Below are 24,872 nucleotides of genomic sequence, written 5' to 3' on the forward strand. Positions count from 1 at the left end.
CACATGAATATGCTTTGATCTAAACCATTCCATTGTAGCTCTGGCTGTATGTTTATGCCGCATACACACGATTGGTCCATCCGATAAGAACGGACCAATCACGCACGATCGGTTTTGACCGATGAAAACGGTCCATCAGACCATTTTCATCGGTTTAACCGATCGTGTGTATGCGGCATACGGGTCATTGTCCTGCTGGAAGGTGAAACTCTACCCTACACTTACATTTTTTTGCAGACTCTAACAGGTTTTCTTTTAAGATTGCCCTGCATTTAACTACATCCATCTTACCATCAACTTTCACCAGCTGCCACCATCATGTTTCAAGGTGAGGATTGTGTGTTCAGGGTGAGGTGCAGTGATCGCCAAACATAGCATTTTGCTTTCAGGCCAAAAAGTATAATTTTGGTCTCATCTGACCAGAGCACCTTCTACCACATCTTTGATGTGTCCTCCACATGTCTTTTCACAAACTGCAAACGGGACTTCTTATGGCTTTTTTTCAACAATGGCTTTCTTCTTGCCACTCTTCCATTAAAGCCAGATTTGTGGAGTGCACAACTAATAGTTGTCCTGTGGACAAATTCTCCCACCTGAGCTGTGGGTCTCTGTAGGTCCTCCAGAGTTACCATGGGCCTTTTTGCTGCTTCTCTAATTAATGCTCTCCTTGCCCGGCCTGTCAGTTTAGGTGGATGGCCATATCTTGGTAAGTTTGCAGTTGTTCCATACTCTTTTCATTTTCAGATGATAGATTGAACAGTATTCCGTGAGGTATTCAAAGCCTGGGATATTTCTTATAACCTAACTTCTCCACAACATTATCACTTACCTGTCTGGTGTGTTTCTTGGCCTTCATGATGCTGTTTATTCACTAAGGTTCTCTAGCAAACCTCTGAAGGCTTCACAGAACAGCTGTAATGATACTGAGATTAAATAAACACAGGTAGACTCTATTTATTTAGGTAACTATTGAAAGCAATTGGTTCCACTAAATTTCAGTTAAGGGTATCAAAGTAAAGGGGGTGGAATACAAATGCACTCCACACTTTTAAGATATTTTTTTGTAAAAAAAATTGAAAACAACTTATCAATTTCTTTCCACTCCAATTTAGAAAAAAAACAATAGTTTGTACTTTGTGCTATAATAAATATCCCCCCCCAAAAAATATTTTCATCATTTTACGTCAATATGTATTCTTTTACATATTTTTGGTAAAAAAAATCGCAATAAGCGTATATTGATTGGTTTGCACAAAAGTTATCGTGTCTACTAAATAGGGGATAGATTTATTGCATTTTTATTGTTATTATTTTGTTTTTACTAGTAATGGCAGTGATCTGCAGGTTTTTTTATAGGGACGGAGACATTGCGATGGACAAATCGGACACTTTTGACACTTTTTTGGCACCAGTGACATTATACAGTGATCAATGCTATAAATAGGCACTGCTTACTGTATAATGTCACTGGCAGGGAAGGGGGCGATCAAGGGGTTAAATGTGTTCCCTATGTGTGTTCTAACTGTAGGGGGGATGTGGCTGACTAGAGGAGGAGATAGATCATTGTTCCTACACGATCTGTCTCCTCTCCCCTAAAAGAAATGGGATTTGTGTGTTTAGACACACAGATACTGGTTTTCGCTCTATCACGAGTGATCGCGGGTGCCCGGCGGCTATCACGCTCGCTGGGCACGCGCCTTGGCCCCCGGGGACACGTGCCCCCTGAAGCCTGCTTTAGCATCTTAAAGAGCCAACTTACAGCTACGATGGCTTGCGCAGCAGTGCCAACTGGTCGGGAAGGTGTTAAACCCAGCCAAAGCCTCTGTCAATTTTAGGGGATTAGGCTGAAGAGAATGGTACCCGCCACTCATGAGGAAACTCGATCACATACAGACCCCAAGAGAGATAAAGCTTCCATGGCATAAAATCTTTTACGTTTTTATTAGTAAACCAAAGATTGCACTTACAAGATGTAGCATAAAAACATGCATGAATATAAGCTGGCTGACTCTGTATAGCAGCCTGTCCTTCCAAGACTTGCGCAAACATGGTGACATCAGCATGTTGCTCCTCCCGACGCGTTCAATCACAAAATGCTGTTGTCAGAGAAACACATTGTAAAGAGGCATGCTATACTTCCATTTGAACGCTGACGGCTGCAAAGTTGACAGTGAAACACTCACGCACCACGTGACTTCCTGGCTGTCTATAAAAGCTCAGCAAGTGCTCAGAGGAATTGCTGGTTTTCTTCAGCTTCCTGTTTCCTGTGACTTGTTCCTGTGTTTGATTACCTGCTGTGATCCGGATTGCCTCTGACTCTGCTGATCTTCTCCTGGACCTGACCTGGGCTTGTATTACAGACTCCACTTGTCTCCTGTGTTTGACCCTCAGCCTGTGACCCAGAATTTGTCTCTTATCTCCTTGCCTTGACCTTTTTGACCCTGGTCTTGCCTTGTGTGTTCCCTACACAGTACCTCTGGCTGTGTTTGGACTATCTTACCTGCCTGTGCTTGACCCTCAGCCTGGTTTTGGACTCTGATCAAGTTCTTCCAGCAAGCCATGCACCTGCTAGTTTGACACAGCTGCTCGACCACTTGAAAGACCCTGGTACAAGTCTACTTGAACCTGCTGGGTAGCCTGTGCCTCTTTGTGCCATTCCTCCCTTGTCTCACCTCCAGGGGTGGAAGCGTGCTTAGTCGTAAGGGTGAACCGCTCTCGTATATCGGCCTCGGTAAGTACTAGTCTGCCCGTGATAGCTGTCATCCTGGGGCATGGTGTATCTTTTGGGGTCTGTATATGATCGAGTTTCCCTATAAGTGGCGGGTACTGTTCTTTTCAGCCTATAATATCATAGCGCAATATAAATCAATATCAACAATACTGTTTCAGTATCTTAGCGTAACTTTGTTTGGACTATACATATTGAAATGTCATCCAAAGTTAATGTAGACCTTTCCCCCGTCAATAGAAATCACAACAGCATACAGCTCTGCATGCTGACTTAAAGCGGTAGTTCACCCTGACCCACATGATGTTTCCATCGAGACAGGCATTGTAGCGCGAGCTACAGTATGCCTGTCCCGATTTTTTTAACCCCGTACTCACCTCGTAGTCGTCCATCGTAGATTCCGGCTCCCGCGGGGAATGGGCGTGCCTATGGAGAGGGAGGATGATTGACGGCCGGCCCTGGCACGTCACTCTCCCCGAAGACAGCCGGAGTAGGTCTCGGCTCTTCACGGCGCGTGCGCACAGGCTATGCGCACGCGTCGTGAAGACCAAGCCTATTTCGGCTATTTCCGGAGAAGCGTGACGCGCCAGAGCCGGCCGTCAATCATGCTCCGTCTCCAGAGGCACGCCCATTCCCCGGTATCTTCGATGGACGACTACAAGGTGAGTATGGGGGGAAAAAATTCGGGACAGGCATACTGTAGCTCGCGCTACAGTGCCTGATTTAAAGGTAAAAGAAATTTTTTTTTTTTTTTTCCTGTCGATAGGGTGAACCCCCGCTTTAAAACATCTTACATTCATTGGTTAAATTAACATTTTCCTACAATCACAGTTTCCCCACTTCCTTACTTCCCTAGGGCAATGGTGATGTAGCCAGGACCTCACAGCTGAATTCTGGGAAGTTTTTGTCAACAGGTTCCTGAAGGCAGACCCAGAGTTCTAGGCAGAGTTGCAGGAAGTAACGTTAGATGCATTCATCTATACTTAGTGAAAATAGCCATTATGAGAAGAATGGGGGGGGGGGAGTAAAAAATGATGTATGCCAAGAATAAAAAGCTTTCAATTACCTTTAAGTATCTCTTTGCAGATCACAATTACTAAACATTTCTAATATGGTCTTTTTGTATTTTTTTTTATAATAAGGGTGAAGTTCCTCTTTAATGCCTCATCCTTATGTAAAGTATACAAGGTACCTGTCACATATTTATAGAATCAGTATGTTTTAACAGCTTCATGCAATCAAAATTGACATTTTGATTTGCTAATGCATGCTCGTTAAGTTCCTAATAGCTTTTAGAGGACTTATCTCACTTAAACAAATGTATGCATAATTTTGCATTACATTTTCTTAAAAACAAAAAAACAAAAGGGGACTAAGGATTTTCATTTGGCATGTTTTAAAAAAATCTAAATCTTTTGTGCTAGTCATTTAAGTAGGCAATTGGTAAAATTTGACAGAATAAGCAAATCATATCGAAGTATCTTACAAACCATTGCTTGCAATACAAAATGTTTTTATATACAGTAAAACATTGGGTTGAGAGCGTTTTGCAAGACAGGCAAAATGTTTTAATACATTTTGCCTTGATATACAAGCAATGTCTTGATATAAGAGTAGTGTCATGTCACAACTGAGTATAAAAAAGAAGAGAGGAGCTTCTAAGTGTAGCAATATGGTTACATTTAATGAAGGTACAACATTTAGCAACTTATTGCTACACTTAGAGGTGCCTCTCTTCTCTTTTATACTCTGTAAAAAAATGCTTTGATATACAAGTGCTTTGGATAACAAGCATGTTTCTGGAACAAATTATGCTTGCAAACCAAGGTTTTACTTTATGTGATAAAGCTGAATGATAGGCACATATTTTAAAAAGGGAAATTTAAGAAGTGTAATTACCTGATTTTGGGCTGATATCTGCTTCTTGCAGGTTACTGTACAGCAGAGCTTAGACTGAGGAGGGGAACGTTGGCACAGACAGCCAATCAATTGTATTGCAGCACGAGGAGCATGCTCAAATAAGGAGAAAACAATGACGAAGATGAGCTCAAAACTCTTTTGCCTCTCCTTTTACTCTCCAGGCTTGGGGAGAGACAAGACCTGTAAATCAGAGTGAATTGGCCAGCTTAGTTACCTGTAATAATAGGTATGTACCATTGGGAAGGCTGCTGGGGATGCTGACATTTTAAGTTGTAGTTACAGTAAGAACTTTGATCTTTCTCCAGTACTACAGACTTTCTGTTTCTAAATCAAAGCAGTTAAATTATTCTTTCCAAGGAATACAAGGCAGTAATGAGGGTAGATCATGACGTTCATCAGCCCCTCATCTCTACTAGTTTAGCGTCAAATGTACCTGTGTTAGGTTCGAAGCAGGTTTGGACAACATTTCTAAAGTTCAGCTGCCAAATCTAAACCCTATTTAACTTAAAGGAAGCCAAATCTTAAAAACAGTAATGGCCATTTTTTTTTAGGCTAAGCAAGGTATTGTCACACAAATGGCACAAGGGAGGGTTGCATTTTAACTGCTTTCTGTCCTGCCTATTGTAAAATGACAGCCGGGTTGGGAGTTCTCCCCCTTTCTGGGTTGAATATCATATGATGTCCTCCCATCCATTGGGTATTATTGTGTTGATTTTTGTGATCGGTCACAGTGATCACATGACACAGACAGGGCCAATTACAGCCCATCTGTACCATGTGATTATCTGTGGCCAATCATTGTTAATCATAAAAGTACACATTGAATGAATAGATTTCATTCAGAAAAAAATGGTTGCTTAACTAATTCCCGACCTGTCGCCGCAGTTCTATGGCAGCAGGTTGGCTCCCCTTGTGCGAGAGCCCGTACAATAAAGTTGTCTCTCTCTGCGGCCACTAGGGGCGCGTGCTCGCCGCTGTAGGCGCGTGCGCCCGTGCCCCCCCGCTCGTCTGTAACTCCCGTGTGGGTGCCTGGCGGGCTTGATCACCACCGGGCACCCGCGATTGCTCATTACAGAGCGGGGACCGGGAGCTGTGTGTGTAAACACACAGCTCCCGGTCCTGTCAGGGGGGAAATGCCTGACCGTCTGTTCATATAATGTATGAACAGCGACCAGTCATTTCCCCTAGTGAGGCCACCCCCCCTACAGTTAGAACACACCCAGGTAACATACTTAACCCCTTCACCGCCCCCTAGTGCTAACCCCTTCCCTGCCAGTGGCATTTTTATAGTAATCCAATGCATTTTTATAGCACTGATCGCTATACAAATGCCAATGGTCCCAAAAATGTGTCAAAAATGTCCAAAGTGTCTGCCATAATGTCGCAGTACCCAAAAAATAAAACGCTGATCGACACCATTACTAGTAAAAAAAAATATTAATAAAAATGCCATAAAACTACCCCCTATTTTGTAAACACTATAACTTTTGCGCAAATCAATCAATAAACGTTTATTGAGATTTTTTTAATGAAAAATATGTAGAAGAATACGTATCGGCCTAAACTGAGGAAACAAATGTTTTTTTATATATGTTTGGGGGATATTTATTACAGCAACAAGTAAAAAATATAATTTTTTTTCTAAATGGTCGCTGTATTTTTGTTTATAGCGCAAAAACTAAAAACCGCAGAGGTGATAAAATACCACTAAAAGAAAGCTCTATTTGTGGGGAAAAAAAGACGTCAATTTTGTTTGGGAGCCACGTCGCACGACCGCGCAATTGTCAGTTAAAGCGACGCAGCGCCGAATCGCAAAAAGTGCTCTGGTCTCTGACCAGCAATATGGTCTGGGGGTTAAGTGGTTAAACCAATAATTATCACTGATATAAACAATTATGGTGTCTAAAAAAAAATCCTGTTCACCTCCCCAGAGTAGTATAGTGTCACTTTGGTTACTTTGGTCACAGTGTGTAAAAAAAAAATATAAAAAAATAAAAAATATATAAAACAAATAGTATATATATATATATATATATATATATATATATATATATATATATATATATATATATATATACTATTTGTTTTATATATTTTTTATTTTTTTATATTTTTTTTATACTAGATATGTGGTGATGCTGTATTACACTGGTGACAGTATGTAAAAATAAATTGAAAAAAAAACACAATTTTTTTAATTTTCTTTCATTTAAAAAAAAAAGCTAAACAAATTACAGCTTCAAAAAACTTGCCATGCCTTTCATTAAATACCTTAGACCAGTGATGGCGAACCTATGGCACGCGTGCCACAGCTGGCACGCCGAGCCCTCTCTGTGGGCACTCCAGGATAGAGGAGGGAATCCCCCAGCAAAGCAGTCACTTGCGGTGCAGGCAATCGTCAGTGCGATCGGGCGGCAGTGTGAGTGTGATCAGGAAGTGGGACGGCAGATGTGAGGAAAGCCCTCTAAGCATTCACTGAGGGCAGCCCAGTGGTTAGGTTACTGTAAGCAGCGCGTGATGCCTCTGGATACCGAGGAGAAGACTGACTCCTCCCTTCCTGGACTTAGAGAGCAGATTCCTGTGCAGGGGCTCAGGCTGAAGCATTGCAATGTGGAGGACTTCACATACACAGGTAGGACAGTGCTATGGGGGAAGGGGGTGGGGCACAGAGGACACTGCTGTGTATGTGGGGGGATGTGAAGGGGCAGAGGACACTGCTTTGGGAAAGGCCTTCACATCACCCCCCTAATCCCAGTATTCTGAGCACATATATCCATCCCTGATCCCAGTATTCTGAGCACATGCATCCATCTCTGATCCCAGTATTCTGAGAACATGCATCTATTCCTGATCCCAGTATTCTTAGTGTAACACACTCCTTTAAAAAAAGCAAAAATGATTTTTTCTGGGCAGAATTGTATATTTTTGGTCCCTTAGGGCTCATTCAGAGGGATGATTAGTTCCTTCCTCTGTACAGTGCCGCTGGTAGGTTTAATTCCATGTTGGCACTTTGAAATGAATAAGTTGGTTTTGTGTAGCTATTTGGGCACTCAGGCTCAAAAAGGTTCGCCATTACTGCCTTAGACTGTCTACTTTCCAAAAAGGATTAATTTGAGGGGTATTTGTACTGTCCTGGCATTTTCAGGCCTCAAGAAATGAGATCATTTACCGCCAGTACATCAGAATTGATCGCGTTTCAGATATACTGTATTGCTGTCACATATTAAATGGTGACATGGATTGTAGATGAATCCTTTTTAAAGAAACAAATTAGCCGCTTCATCACCAGATTTTCTCTTTTCTAGAATTATTTAAAATCACAACCTGCACTTTTTTTTAGATTTCCCACCACCAAAAGACAAAAAAAAAAAAAAAAAACACCATGCCACTGCTACTATAAAATAAAACAATTGCACACTCTGTAACCCTAATGGCCTCACTTCACCCTTTCCATTCCCTAAGCCCATGCAATATCTTTACCTCTGCACATTTTATAATTCAGAAAGTAATGTATAAGGAAAAAAAATAAACATTCAAACAGTGATGTTATTGTCAAAATTGGTTTAAAGCTTAATTACTAACTGGACAAAATATAACGTATTAACACAAAATACAATTTAAAAAATTTAGATTAAACTCAGTCTGTAAGTAATCAATCAGTGTGAATCTGACCAAATCCTGGTTTATATAGACTGGTTGGTATATTTTTAAACTTTACTTCATACTATAATTTTAAACATTGTTAAGCCCAAATGAATAAAAAAAATACTTGCTGAACGGCAATTCTATAATAATACTGGCACTGACAGAATATGGAGAAGACTATCCATTGTAATTTAATGGGCTTCTGAGCGACCATGACCTGTTTAACAGACACAGGTGTCAGAATCCCCAACAGGCTGCCTTTTAACAGGTTTCAAATTAGCAGGAGAGAAACATCAGCTTCAAGCAGAATTACATTTTCACAAGTGTGAAATATTTCACATTAATAATTGAAGTACTGTACTGGAAAATTATTAATAATTGCATCTTTCAAAAAATAATTTACAGATGCATGTGCATGGGGCAAGAATTAAATACAGCATTTTGTAAAAGTATTTTCAAATTAAATGATGTTACATTAAAATAAAAATACCATAAATAAAAAGTCAGTCCAATGCTTATTTACATAGAATGCACTTTTTGTTATTGTTATTAAAGTTTGTCTTATTTTCAAGACCCGCACTGCCATCCCCTACTTTGATTTGATGTTCTCATACTTTAACTAGTAATTTCAATGTTATTGAAACTGTATAATGAAGGTCATGGTAATCCCTGTGACCAACACTTTTATTACCTTATGCTGCGTACACACCATTGTTTTTCTTGACGTTCAAAAAGCCATCATTTTTCATGATGTGATTTCTCTCCAGCCTGACTTGCATACACACGTTAATGCAAAAAAACGTCCGACCAAAGCGTAGTGACTTACAACACATACAATGGAACTATAAAGGGGAAGTTCCTTTCAAATGGCGCCACCCTTTGGGCTGCTTTTGCTGATCCTCGTGTTAGTAAAAATTTGGTGAGAGACGATTCACGCGTTTCAGTCTTCGTGCTTTTCAGTCTGTTACAGCGTGACGAATCTCCATTCTGAACGCTAGTTTTACCAGCTTTAACCACTTCAATACCCGCCCATTGTCATTTGACGTCCACAGATGGGATCTCCCATCCTGGGTGGACGTCAAATGACGTCCTGGGCTTTGCGGGTGAATATCTGAATGATGCCTGCAGCCAGAGGCATCATCCAGATATTCTTTTGTTCTGCCGGCGATTCTGCGCAGCATAAGAATGATCATAGCGGTGGTTCCACCGCTTGATCGTTCTTACAGGCGGCGGGAGGGGACATCCCCCCCCTCCCGCCGCCATCCGGTGCTTCTCCGGGCTCTCCCGTGCCTTCGGGGGCCCGGAGAAAGAATCGTCCGGCGCTCGCAGGAAGTATAGAGATGACTGGTGACCAGATGGTCACCAGTCATCTCTATGACCGTCGGAGGACCCGGGCGCGATGTGATGACGTCACGCCCGGGTCCCCGTAAGTAAACAAAGCCGCGATTGCGGCTGTAAGCCACAGTATTCATGAGATCGGTGAATTTTTTTTCACCGATCTCATGGTTTCCAGAATGGGGGAGAGATGCAGGGTCTTATTGACCCCGCATCTCTCCATAAAGAGGACCTGTCACACACATTCCTATTACAAGGGATGTTTACATTCCTTGTAATAGGAATAAAAGTAAAAAAAAAAAAAAAAATTAGAAAAGAAGTGTAAAAAAGAAAACAATAAGTAAAAAAATAAATAAAAGAATAAAAAAAAAAATTAAAACGCCCCTGTCCCCGGTAGCTCGCGCGCAGTAGCGAACGCACACGTAAGTCCCGCCGACATATGTGAACGCTGTTTAAATCACATATGTGAGGTATCGCTGCGTGCGTTAGAGTGCCGGCAACAAATCTAGAACTAGATCTCCTCTGTAAATCTAAACTGGCAACCTGTAAAAAAAAATTAAAGCGTTGACTATGGAGATTTTTAAGTACCGAAGTTTGGCGCCATTCCATGAGTATGCGCAATTTTAAAGCCTGACATGTTAGGTATCTATTTACTCGGTGTAACATAATCTTTCACATTATACCAAAAAATTGAGCTAACTTTACTGTTTTGTTAGTTTTTTAATTCATGAAACTATTTTTTTCCAAAAAAAGGGCGTTTGAAAAATTATTGCGCGAATACCGTGCAAGATAAAATGTTGCAATGACCGTCGTTTTATTCCCTAGGGTGTCTGCTAAAAAAACATATATAATATTTGGGGGTTCTGCGTAATTTTCTAGCAAAAGAATAATGATTTTTACATGTAGGAGAGAAGTGCCAGAATAGGCCCGGTAATGAGGTGTGTATAAAAGCCCTGTATTGAAGTGGTTAACGAGCGCTCCCATCTCATACTTGATTCTGAGCATGCATGCTTTTTTTCCCCTCGGAAAAGCATACACACGACCGTTTTTCGCGATGAGAAAAAGACTGACGGGAAACATGACGAGAAAAAAAGAGAGCTGGTTTCAATTTTTTGCGGGAAGTTTTTTCATCGAGAAAACTGCTAGGGAGCATACACACGACCAATATAAAAAATGGCAGTTTTCTCGTTGTGAAAACCGGTCGTGTGTACAAGGCATTAGCCGATCATGATCAGTGATTACCACCCACATACAGAATATTTACAATTATTATTATTTTGCATACTATATACTCTTAGTAATATAGGCAAACCATCCAAACTGAGTTTATTAGTGCAAGTCTATAATTTGCGAAAATATTATGGCCCTTATAAAATCCACAGAAATTCTCCTTGTTAACTTACGTTTATGTCAACAATAGATTATCATCCTAAAGGTGTATGTCATACAAAATTTTAGTTGCTACTCCTCTACACTATTCTGTAGGTACATTTTGCTCTAGTATACAGGGACTACTTCACAGTTCAGTTAAACAATTTATTTGATTTATTTTATTAGTTGATAACGTTAGGTTTTAAGTTAGGTTTTAAGGATCCAGTGGAATAGATGAGTGGTGAGAGAGCGCATTACCTGTGCCTCTTAAATGAATACTCACAGGGAGATCCAATTTAGAGTGATTTAAATTTAGACAAAAGTTTTTGTTTTAACCACTTGCTTACTGGGCACATATACCCCCCTCCTGCCCAGGTGAAATTTCAGCTTCTGGCACTGCGTCGCTTTAACTAACAATTGCCCAGTCGTGCGACGTGGCTCCCAAACAAAATTGACGTCCTTTTTTCCCCACAAATAGAGCTTTCTTTTGGTGGTATTTGATCACCTCTGCGGTTTTTATTTTTTGCGCTATAAACAAAAAAGAACAAAAAATTTAAAAAAAAATTCAATGGGGCAGATCCACGTAGATCGGCGCTTCTCTCCACCGGGCGTAGCATATCTAAGATACACTACGCCGCCGTAATTTTTTTTTCCGAATCCTCAAAGAATTTGCGCCGTAAGTTACGGCGGCGTAGTGTATCTTTGGCGGCGTAAGGGCGCGGAATTCAAATGAATGTGATGGGGGCGTGTTTTATGTAAATATGTCGTGACCCGATGTAAACAACGTTTTTTTTGAATGTCGCATGCGCCGTCCGTGGGGGTATCCCAATGCGCATGCTCGAAATTAAACCGGAACCAGCCAATGCTTACGACGATGACGTCATTCTACGCAAATCCCTATTCGTGAACGACTTACTCAAACAACGTAAAAAATTTGACGCCGGAGCGACAGCCATACTTAACATTGAGTACGCCTCATAATAGCAGGGGTAACTATACGCCGGAAAAAGCCGAACGCAAACGACGTAAAAAAATGCGCCGGCCGCACGTATGTTTGTGGATCGCCGTAACTAGCTAATTTGCATACTCAACGCGGAATTCGACGGAAAAGCCACCTAGCGGCCGGCGGAAAAAATGCACCTAAGATCCGACGGCGTACTAAGACGTACGCCTGTCGGATCGATCCCAGATGCCGTCATATGTTGTTTTGTAGATACAAAACAAAGATACGACGCGGGAACTTTAAAATTACGCCGGCGTATCAATAGATACGCCGGCGTAATTCTTTTGTGGATCTGCCCCAATATTTTTTTCTTGCCGCTATAATAAATAGCCCAATTAAAAATAAAAATAAAAAAAAATTCTCAGTCTAAACTTAGACTGAAACGTATTCTTCTACAAATTTTTGGTAAAAAAAAAATCGCAATAAGCGACTGGTTTGCGCAAAAGTTATAGCGTCTACAAAATAGGGGACAGAATTATTATTATATAATTTCTTTTTTTTTTTACTAACAATGGCGGCGATCTGCGATTTTTATTGGGACTGCGACCTTATGGCGGACACATCGGACACTTTGACACATTTTTTGGAACCATTCATATTTATACTGCGATCAGTACTATAAATATGCACTAATTACTGTATAAATGTGACTGGCAGGGAAGGGGTTAACACTAGGGGGCGAGGAAGGTGTTAAATGTGTACCCTGAATAGTGTTTCTAACTGTGGGGGAAGGGGACTGACTGGGGGAGGTGACCGATCTGTGTCCCTATGTACAAGGGACACAGCATCGGTTTCCTCTCTCCCTGACAGGACGTGGATCTCTGTGTTTACACACAGAGATCCACGTCCTTGTCTGTGTAACCGCCGATCGCGGGTGCCTGGCGGACATCGCGGCCGCCAGGCACGCGCAACGGCATCTCAGTGGCTGGAGGCCGTATATAGACAGCCTCCTGGTAATTGGGATCCACACTGCGGCCGTACAAAGTCGTACGGCCGGCAGCAAGTGGTTAAATAAAGTCTGAAGCCAGCAGTTTGTTAAAATCAATGACAGGCTCAAATACTTTGCAGATGTATGTGGCTGGATTTGTTTACAAGCAGTACACACACTTAGGGCCATATCTATGCATGGGCAAATGCTCCAAAATCATTAATTCTGTGTCCAGGGCATACAACTTTAAATGTGAGCAAGGCTTGAAGCTGTGTATTTTATCCTCTCATTGATTTTGACAGATTGCTGGCAGCAGGCTGTATGCAGCACCTATGACTCCCTCCCAGATTAAAAGTTCCCATTTTTTTTCTTAAATCAGTATGAGCCATAACATCTGCTAAAACGATTTATATGCCAAATATTCCTGTGTTTCCCCAAAAATAAAACCGGGTCTTATATTAATTTTGGCTCCGAAAAACACACTTGGGCTTATTTTCAGGGGATTTATTTACGGTATGTACAATAATATTAAAGTGGCTGTAACCCCCCTCCCGTCACCCTCCGGTGCTTCTCCCGACTCACCGCTGTGATCGGTTAGTCAGAGACAGGATCCGCCGGCCCCGGATGCTGATCATAGAGATTTCTGGCAGACCAGATGGTTGCCGGAGTCTCTATGATCGTTGGAGGCCAGGCGCGATGTTATGATGTCACGCCCCGCCTCTGCATTCAAAAAGACGGTGCCACATCAGCTGTGAAGCAGTGATCTTTTTCTTTTTTAGGCTTCCCAGCCTAGTGGTGAGATGTGGGGTCTTTACCCCATATCTCACTGTAAAGAGGTCCTGCCATGTAATTTCATATTACAAGGAATACAAGTGATCAATTTTTCTTAAAGTGTCAAAAACAAAAAAATAAGTAAAATTAACAATATTTTTTTTAAAGTGCCCCTGTCCCTGTGTGCTCGCACGCAGAAGTGAATGCATACGCAAGTCCCGCCCACATACTAAAACGTGTTCAAATCACACATGTGAGGTGTCACTGCGAACGTTAGAGTCAGAGCAATAATTCTAGCTCTATACCTCCTCTGTAACTCAAAAGATGTAACCAGTAAAAAAAATTGGGGATTTTTAAGTACCGAAGTTTGGCACCATTTCACGAGTCTGTGCAATTTTGAAGCGTGACATGTTAGGTATCTATTTACTCAGCGTAACTTCATCTTTCACAGTATGCAAAACAATTGGGCTAACTTTACTGTTTTTCTTTTAAAGCATGAAACTGTTCCCAAAAAATTACATTTGAAAAATACCATGTGGGATAAAAAGTTGCAATGGCCGCCATTGTATTCTCTAGGGTCTCTGCTAAAAAAAACATATATAGTGTTTGGGGGTTCTATGTAATTTTCTAGTAAAAAAATTATGATTAGGAGCAAAGTGTCAGAATTGGCCTGGGCTTCAAGTGGTTAAAAAAAATGTAGGGACCTGTAAAGCATTGTACCCATGATCAGCAGGTCAATGGTATAATCGCATGGTCCTGCAGACTGTTTGTGTAGCTGTCTGCCCATACCTCCAATAAAGGCAGGCAGGTATACTCTGACAGGAAGCTCAATTAACTACCTAGAGTGACCAACAGCGCCACTGCGGTGTCTTGTCAAACAAGAGGGAGAGTCCTGGACGGCTGAGGCACTTATGGACATCGCTGGATAAAGATGGGGCTTAGGTAAGTATTAGGAGGTCTGCGGGGGGGGGGGGGGCTGCTGCACACAGAAAGTTTTTTACCTTAATGCATAAAATGCATTGAGATAAAAAAACTTCTGCCTTTACAACCATTTTAAGTTTTAAGGTTGCCACAACATATTGTTTTTTATATCTTACCTTTCATTTATGGTGCATTGGGTTATTTGTCCACCATTAATGATCCTTCCCGCCAGCCCCCACATCAATGGAGGCACAGTAATGACATAGGGCCTGGTGGATCGAATTACAGAACATCGCAGGGAGACAAACATACATTAAATTATTTGGAGAATCAAAGAGTGGTGAATTCTCCTTATTTGATAATCACCTATAAAACAACTCATAAGTTGACTAGTGTATAGAAATGTATTTCTAGTAGGTAATCTTTTTATATGACACTTTATGCACATATATATTAGCACTAAGCTAATCAATATTGCAGACTGAAAAAGGCCATGCTAAATTAGGATACCTTCCACAATCCCACCATTTATTCCTCTGAGCCATCTGTTGTCGCTGATAAGGACAATGAGTTGACATTGATCTTTAAAGACACTTTCTATAGTACTCTGCAATAGTAACAACTAAATGTTCTAAATATGCAATTACTGTCAACATCTGTGGGTGTATATCTGATAAGTCGGTAACCAGGAGAGATAAAACTGCTTGAAAACACTTGTCACTTTTGTACTTAGATGAGATTAAATACTTGCAATATGTTTCTTTGAAAGGGCATATTATCTTTAAAACACACTGAGCTGTACTTTGCCATGCTTGGAATGTACTGAATTATCCTTGAAGTTCAGTTAGTATAGTGCAAGTTTATCAGAAATAAAAAAAAAAAGTGTAATAACAACATACAAAAAGGTCAATGCTTGTTATGGACTGCAATTGAAAGTATAACTATAGGCAAAACTTATTTTTTTTCTCATTTTGGACAGAGTAAGGGAGGGTTATACCGCATAAGGTTTATACCTTATGCAGTATAACCCTCCCTTACTGTATCCAAAATGAGAAAAATAAAAGTTTTGCCTATAGTTATACTTTCAATTGCAGTCCATAACAAGCATTGACCTTTTTGTATGTTGTTATTACACTTTTTTTTTTTTTATAAACTTGCACTATACTAACTGAACTTCAAGGATAATTCAGTACATTCCAAGCATGGCCATCTTCGTCCCATTGGGGATATTTGCCTTTGCTTCCTGTCCCATAGCCAAAACAGGAAGTGCCTGTAAATTACAGGAATCCCTGACTGTCACAAGGCTTACCTGAACAAATGTCCTCATTAGAAAATATCCCTAATAATTGTGTTCAGGAGACACGCAAAATTTGGGATTTAATTTTACATTCACTTTCAGTGAAAATAGTAAACAGGGCTCTCGGAATTGGAGTTATTCCATGATGACAACATCATATGTTCTCAAAACTATATCAAGCCCACTGCTGGCAACTCCTATTTACATTATGGGAGTTGCCATCACCCACATTGGGTGAATAACATTCCTAAGAGTCAGTTTTGTCTTTTAAAAGACAACTGTACTCGATTACAAGATTATACCACCCACGAGCAAACATTAAAAAACACATTTTCAGATAAAGAGTATCCTGATGAGCTAGTGGAGGGGGCATTTCAACACTATCTCAGCACTGATGTCAGGAGCCACAAAACCAAGAGAACAGATGACAATTCACAATCAGTTCGCTTTGTCACCCAATTCCATAGCCAATTTAGAAAAATGGAAAGGATTTTATCCAAACATTGGCCCATAATTAACTGAAGATCCTCATCTTAGATCAACTTATCTCAGATCGTCCATTAGTGAGTTATAGACGAGCCAAAAACATTAAGGCTCAAATAGCCCCGAGCAAAATCAAAACATTAGGGCCCCGCGCCAGTGCTTCCTTGACTTTTTTTTTACATTAAGGGAATGTACCAGTGCAAGAAGGCACTTTGCCTTACCTGTAAACATGCTACTCACAGACAAAAAAACTATATGTGCAAGAGAAAACAATACACCATACCTGATTTTTTTACGTGCTCGTCAGTATGTAGTGTACTGTTTAACTTGCAAAAAACAGAAAAAATATTGCGCATACCAAAGTAAATGTGTAACAGCTGCGTCTCAAATGTTATATAACATCAAACCAACATAAAACAAAAAAGGAGTCGCGCTAAGTGATTGAAAATTGCATATGAATAATACCAAGTGAATAATTATGTGCAAATCTAAAAAACATGAACCGAAATAATCATAACAGATCAAGCCTCAAAAAGTGGTCCACAAAATAATTAGTGAAAAAGAGGGAAATAAACCCAAACAGATAAACTGAGTAGGTACTTTGACGTTACCGCGTTGCACATGTGAGGACCCGGATATCCTGGGCACACGATTCATACACAGACCGGCCGCCTGTGTGTTTTATATGCCTATTGTTATTGGACTAATGTAAGTGCAATACTTTGTTTTTTTAAATACATTTTTATGCAGTATTATGCTATGAGTCCCTTTTGATCTCTCTTCACATACGCTGGGGTATTAATTTGGGCTGCCAATTGAGAGAACCACCAGTGGATGGATGAGTGAGTCTGTTTCCCCCGTGGAGAGTGGATATCGTTGTTGCTGTTTTTTATTTGCTCTGTGGTAAGAGTCAGTGTTACCCGTTGGTGGAGGTCTCCTGTCTGTCAGTCATCACGACGCTGTGGATTCATTCAACACTTTGGGACTTTCTTTATCACTATATTTGGGACTGTGTCTATATACCTATTCAGTTTATCTGTTTGGGTTTATTTCCCTCTTTTTCACTAATTATTTTGTGGACCACTTTTTGAGGCTTGATCTGTTATGATTATTTCGGTTCATGTTTTTTAGATTTGCACATAATTATTCACTTGGTATTATTCATATGCAATTTTCAATCACTTAGCGCGACTCCTTTTTTGTTTTATACTGTTTAACTTGCCCTTGTGGTCTGTTCTACGTAGGCCGTACCATTCGTACCCTTCGTAAGAGGTTCGGTGAACATTGGAATTTAGTGGAAAAAGGCCGTGATAAGTATAGTGTGGCCCGACACTTTAACTACTTAACCCCCGGACCATATTGCTGGTCAAAGACCAGAGCACTTTTTGTGATTTGGAACTGCGACGCTTTAACTGACAATTGCGCGGTCGTGCGACGTGGCTCCCAAACAAAATTGGCGTGCTTTTTTTCCCACAAATAGAGCTTTCTTTTGGTGGTATTTGATCACCTCTGCGTTTTTTTATTTTTTGCGCCATAAACAAAAATAGAGCGACAATTTTGAAAAAAAATTATATTTTTTACATTTTGCTGTAATAAATATCCCCCAAAAATATATAAAACATTTTTTTTCCCTTAGTTTAGGCCGATACGTATTCTTCTACATATTTTTCGTAAAAAAAATCGCAATAAGCGTTTATTGATTGGTTTGCGCAAAAGTTATAGCGTTTACAAAATAGGGGATATTTTTATGGCATTTTTATTAATATATTTTTTTTACTAGTAATGGCGGTGATCAGCGATTTTTTTTCGTTACTGCGACATTATGGCGGACACTTCGGACACTTTTGACAAATTTTTGGGACCATTGGCATTTTTATAGCGATCAGTGCTATAAAAATGCATTAGATTACTATAAAAATGCCACTGGCAGTGAAGGGGTTAACACTAGGGGGCGGGGAAGGGGTTAAGTATGTCCCTTGTGTGTTCTTACTGTGGGGGGGGGGTGGCCTCACTAGGGGAAACACTGATCTTCTGTTCATACATTGTATGAACAGAAAATCAGCATTTCCCCCGCTGACAGGACCGAGAGCTGTGTGTTTACACACACAGCTCCCATTCCCCGCTCTGTAACGAGCGATCGCGTGTGCCCGGTGGCGATCGCGCCTGCCGGGCACACGCACGGGAGTCGGGGGCGAGCTGGGGGCGCGCGCGCGCGCCTCCGGCGGCGCGCACGCGCCCCCTAGTGGCGGCTATGCGATAGGACGTATAGCTACGGGCTCTCGCCCAGGAGAGCCGACCTGCCGCCGTATAATGACGGTGGCTGGTCGGCTAGTGGTTAAAGAGTTCCACCAGCAGTCCTCTGATGGGCTCCGTGTCTGGATAATAGAGGCCATCGGCATCACCCCCCTGGACTGCTTGGTTTGCCTGTGTGGACGGGTTCGTCTTTATGTATCCGGCCGGGACATCAGACTACAAGGCTCTCTAATCACTTTAAAATTGTGAGTGTTTAGCATGTACAATTTTTTATAATAAAGTTTTAAAGGTTTTTACACGATCGAGGCCCCCCTTTTCTTCTTTTTTTTCATACCTATGGAATATGAACATCAATGCTTTGGATTAATGGAACAAGGTGATGATTTCCAATAGACTGTTTTCATTCAGCTTGTGGCTTCGCAAACCCTGAGGCTCCGTACACACTGACCGAGTTTCTCTGCAGAATTCAGCCAGAAACTCGATGGGAGACGTATTTTGCCGAGAAAACCGGTCGTGTGTACACTTTTCGCAGAGGAAACCGACGAGGATCTCGTCGGGCCAAAAAGAGAACATGTTCTCTATTTCCTCGTTAGTCAATGGGAAAATTTGGCTCGCCGAGATCCTCGGCGGCTTCGCAAGGAACTCGACGAGCAAAACGATGTGTTTTGCCCATCGAGTTTCTCGGACGATTGTACGGGGCCTTATACCTTCATGCTACCTGGGGTCCCCTTTAATCAAGGGAGTGCCGGGATCTGGTAAGCAGATTTACATGCTTTGTTGGTGGAGGATTTTAGCTATCTGGTTGTCACTCCGTATTGGTGATCCATCTGATTATACATCTTGAAGACTCTTTTTTCTTCACTGGTGAAGGAGTATTCCTCTTTGGTCACACCTGTGATACAAAGTTTCAATCACTTTTTATATATGGACTCTTGCTGAAGGCTCTATGTATATATAGTTTTTTTTTGCATGACACAAGACTACATTATGATTGTTATGTTTTAATTGATCATTATAATTCACGTTTGCTTTATATTTGTTCACATCAATGTTTAGCGCAACTTGTTTTCTTTCCAAAAATGTTACCACTGTTACACAGTAAGGTGCAGCTTTACTATTTGCTTCACTAGCAATCACTTTTGTACCCGTTTGACTCACGGGTCTGTATATTGATTTATTAGCGCATTTTTTTTCACTTTTTTCACATTTTACAAAATATGCCTACTTTGGTTCACAGTTGTCCACGACTGGTTGACTTTTCTCAAATTTTCTAATTAGCTAAAAAAAAAGGTCCCCCAACCAGGTATACTTGTAATATAACACTGTGAATACTTTCCTGCTGCTCATGTCACCATAACCCCAAACCAGTCACCTCCCTGATCGTGTTCTGGTGGCACAGGCAGCTTGGAAGGTAAGCATTTACAGTCTTATTTCACAGGTAAGTGCATTTGAGGATCTTGTTTTTTCCTTTCTCTTCCAGTGGAGTGAGTCAGCCCTGCACTTTAATTTTCAAGCTCTTGTACTTCAGGGACTGTGACCTAGTGCTGCATGAAGCTCACAATCAAGGTGACCTGCTATACAATAATACTAAACTCCTCATCTTCTCTGAATATTCAGTAGAGACTCAGCAGAAATACTTTGACCATGTTTGTGCCAAAGGATTGACATACAGTATGCTCTTCCTGGCAAAATTAAGAGTCCAACATCTTCACCTCTCCTGAGGATGTGAACTCCTGGCTTGAGACTGCCCACAAGGTTTACACTGACTTATTTCTCTTTGCTCTACCATACTAAAAATGTGTCAGGCTCTCCTTTTCTGTCTTATGCTTTGTTACAGCAATCCCACCTTAGACTTGTGCACTGTTTGGTAACTACCCTCAGTGCCTGCCTTGTGGTCTCAGTGTCCGGGGGGCTCCACGGGACTTTACATGGGCTCCCCTGGTACACTATGCCACTTGTCTATCCTGTAACGGGGTGGGATGTTAAATCTTTGGAGCCCAATTGTTGTTCTTTTTGTTGGAAGTTCACTCCTTCGTCCAACTGTGTCCTTCCATCTGGATTTGATTTTACCTTTATTACTCCAAGGAGGTTTCCTAGTGTTGTGCAGATCATATGGCTCAATACAGTATAATTTCATGGAATACGAGAGACCTTAATTTCTCCATAAAATTTTTCCTGGTTTTCCAATTTTTGCAAAAATACCACCCTTATATTTGCAAACTTTAAGAGACTCACCTTACTGGCAGTAAAACCTTGGGCCTTAAGAAGCCCTGGGTTGTTTTCCACTACCATTCCAGTTATTCTAATTATGTTAGTGGAGCAAGCATCTTGGTGCTCAAGACCTTGCCCTTTAAGTCAATGACCATGTTTTGGATGGGATGGAAGTAGTTATATATGCTCAAATTGAATGTGTGGATATGGTACTAGTTGGCCTCTCTCTGTCTCCTCCTGTCTCACTTAGACTCCTACACAAATTGGTTTCTATTTATATAGCTGCCTTATCTATGGATAACATCATTATTATGGATGATTTAAATTTAGTGCCCAACCCTGGTGTAGACAGGCTATCCCTGGATACCACTACTACTATTCTGATTTAACTATGTGGGCTGAGACTTATGGTCTCATGGATGCCTTCAGGTAGCAGGTTACCGACTCACCTAATAGGGTGGTGTTCCTTATCAAAACTTTAGAAGTAGTCAAAATAAAGGGGGGGTGGGAATAGGACCCAAGGTGTCCTTGCCTTCAATGAAGGAAAAGGAACAAACTGTGGTTTAACCTGATTTAAACTTTATTAGAACAATTAGTAGAAAAAATATTTTATCATTGAAAGGAAAGCATAAACAATAGGAAATTGCACATGGTAAAAAATGACAACGTTGTCACTTAAAAACATGCCCATGAGCTCAGCAATATCCAATTCATCCACACGTGTCAATCACCTCAAGTTATTTAGTGTGACATAACATATGATGCTTATGTACTTTAGGCATATTAACCAGAGTGTACTATGTTTACTATTTTTTTTTAAATGATCCAACTATGTTGTATTTTTACTGTATTGTATATACCAAGTAAAGATTTAATTTTAACACCTAAAAATAATTTCTTAAACTTAGTACATCATGCCGCTTAAAAACCCCACAGGGGGACCTTTCCATTTTTGTTTTTGCACTTTTGGGGTGTGGACTCTATATATGCGTTTTTTCCCTTTCATATTCAATATATGGGTGGTTAAACACCCCTACCCCATTTAACGCATGAGAGCCAGATATGAGCTATGTGATAGTCTATTATTGAGTGGTTTAGCAGTCATTATTCTGCCCACAGTGATGTCCACCGTTTTGGATCACACCTATGGTGGAGTTTGAGACGAGCTCTTTAGGATCTCACTTTGTTTTTGTTATGAGTATATAGATTTATATAACTTTGGTATATGAGGTACCACCCACTTGGGCACCCATAGGCACTATCTTGTATGTTTCCCTTCCGAAAGGATTGTCCAAGTTATCTATTCAAAAACATAAATTTTTGGTCTAAACTTGCCATAACATTATGCAGTACTCTAACCCCTATATATAGCCCATAGCTCCATAAAATTAATGATGTTCACAAATTAATCTAATGTAGAACTATTGATAACCAAGCCAATACTTTATATACTTTAGTAACCATTGATACACATGTCCCACTCCCCTTCCCCTGGCAGGGATACCGCCTCATATCTAGGCTTTCCGACACAGTGGGGAGACGTGGAAGATTTCAAGTTTTTCCCCTTTAATATGCTTTCCCTGGGATGGGCTATTCCATCTCTGACCACCAGGGGAAGCACTGCGTGTTGGCAGCGTTCCTCGATCACCACTAGACGGTGCATGGCGCTGTGCGCATGTGCGTCTTCGGCCTCGCGTGCGCTCCGGCGTCATGACATCACGCAATTACGATAGGGGTGACGGCAGTGGCCGGGGCGGAAGTTCACAGGAACGCAGAGGGAGTCACAGAGTGCTTGCCAATCAGCGATCTGGACAACGAGGGGGGAGAGAAAAGATGACACCTGACACCAATGGACTTAAACTTTATTTAAGTGCCTTATCTCACTTGGATCTGATTGCGATCCCGGGAGAGCTCCCTCCACACACATATTGGGGTTGGAGCCCATGTAAGTACTAAACCCAGCATATTATAATTCATCCTTTTAGTAATCATACCCATGGCATATTTTACAATCTTGGTACATTCCATCAATGTTAATATCCAATATAATGTAATTGATAAACCCTAACATTGGGACACACACTTATCACTGATATTCACCTTTTAACACTCACACTCACTTATTTCACTCACCTTAATTCATCTCTTCTTTTCCATTGGCATACACACACATCTTTCGTCACTCACCTACACACAGTTCACTTCACAACACACCAACATCTTAATCACATTTTTTATTATTTATTATTTATTTTACACCATTCACCTCACACACACAACCCATCACACTTTTTCACAACTTTGATATCATTATGAGGTCCATTTCATAATTACCAACCTTATGGTTTTGGTATATCTATATTAACATTATTCATAACACACCAGAATTGGTGTATTTAGATATAGTAATATTAATACAATATATTTTATTACACATTACTTACATATGCTCATGTTAATGATCTTATTAGATCTCAATACATGGGTGGGGTTATAGCCCAATTTATGCTACCTATGCGGTCAAAATACAATAAGTATTTACATTAATTTAATTTAAACATTTAACCATTACAGGTGTCATCCGGTCCTTTCTCCCCCCCCCCGAAGGTCCACACACGTGACTCCTTGTAAGCATTTTTCTGTCTGGCTCCCGCTCGGAGGAACGGGGGGTCTCTCTGTGAGGGTTTCTGGATCATTGTATACATTCTAGCAATGATCTCTGGTTTTATGCCATCCCAATAATCTTTGAGCGGTAAATACATTTCCAATACTAGCCTTTTGACAGATGTTTACAATGTTTTTAGAGGGATAGAACTTTAATATTTTTTCTAATATATTTCATCAGATTACAATTCCCCTGAAGAAGACCGTGACAGTATTGGTAGAAACGCGTCGGAGTACTCATATAGAAGTTAATTGAACTCTGGCATATCATGCACTGTATTGTTGTTAATTATTTGCTACTGTTGGTATCATAGGCGTGCGCAGCCTATTGCATTAGGGTGTGCACCCAAAAGCTCAAGCACGCATACGTGTGTGTGTGTGTGTATGTATATGTGTATATATATATATATATATATATATATTTATATATATAGTCAAAAGTATTAGTACGCCTGCCTTTACACACACACGTAACTTTTAATGGTATCCCAGTCTTAGTCCGGAGGCTTCAATATTGAGTTGGCCCGCCCTTTGAAGCTATAACAGCTTCAACTCTTCTGGGAAGGCTGTCCACAAGGTTTAGGAGTGTGTCTATGGGAATGTTTGACCATTCTTCCAGAAGCGCATTTGTGAGATCAGGCACTGATGTTGGACGAGAAGGCCTGGTTCACAGTCTCCACTCCAATTCATCCCAAAGGTGTTCTATCCAGTTGAGGTCAGGACTCCGTGCAGGTCAGTCAAGTTCCTTCACCCCAAACTCGCTCATCCATGTCTTTATGGACCTTGCTTTGTGCACTGGTCCAAATAATATGGTGTGGGGTTGTTTTCCAGGGGTTGGGCTTGGCCCCTTAGTTCCAGTGAAAGGAACTCTTAAGGCATCAGCATACCAAGAAATCTTGGACAATTTCATGCTCCCAACTTTGTGGGAACAGTTTGGGGGACGGCACCTTCCTGTTCCAACATGACTGCGCACCAGTGCACAAAGCAAGGTCCATAAAGACATGGACTTAGCAAGGTGGTCGAAAATTAACTTCAAAAGCAATAATTCACATTATAAGCGCGACTAAAACATATACAATTAAGTGTAACGATCTAAAAAATGTAAATTCCAAAGTGCTATAATGGTGTGAAGCTCCCAACTAAAAAGTTGTTGCACTTGAAGGTAATTTGTATTGTAATTATCTGTAGAGGGGTTTCCACCATTCCTGCTAAGGCAGCACTGGTAGGCACTGATTGGCAGCGTTGATGGACACTAATTGGTAGCACTGATGTGCACTGATATGTGGCACTGATAGGCAGCACTGATTGGCACTGATAGGCGGCACTGATGGGCACTGATATG

The sequence above is a fragment of the Rana temporaria genome, chromosome 2 (genome assembly GCF_905171775.1).
Source record: "Rana temporaria chromosome 2, aRanTem1.1, whole genome shotgun sequence".
NCBI classification, from domain to species: domain Eukaryota; kingdom Metazoa; phylum Chordata; class Amphibia; order Anura; family Ranidae; genus Rana; species Rana temporaria.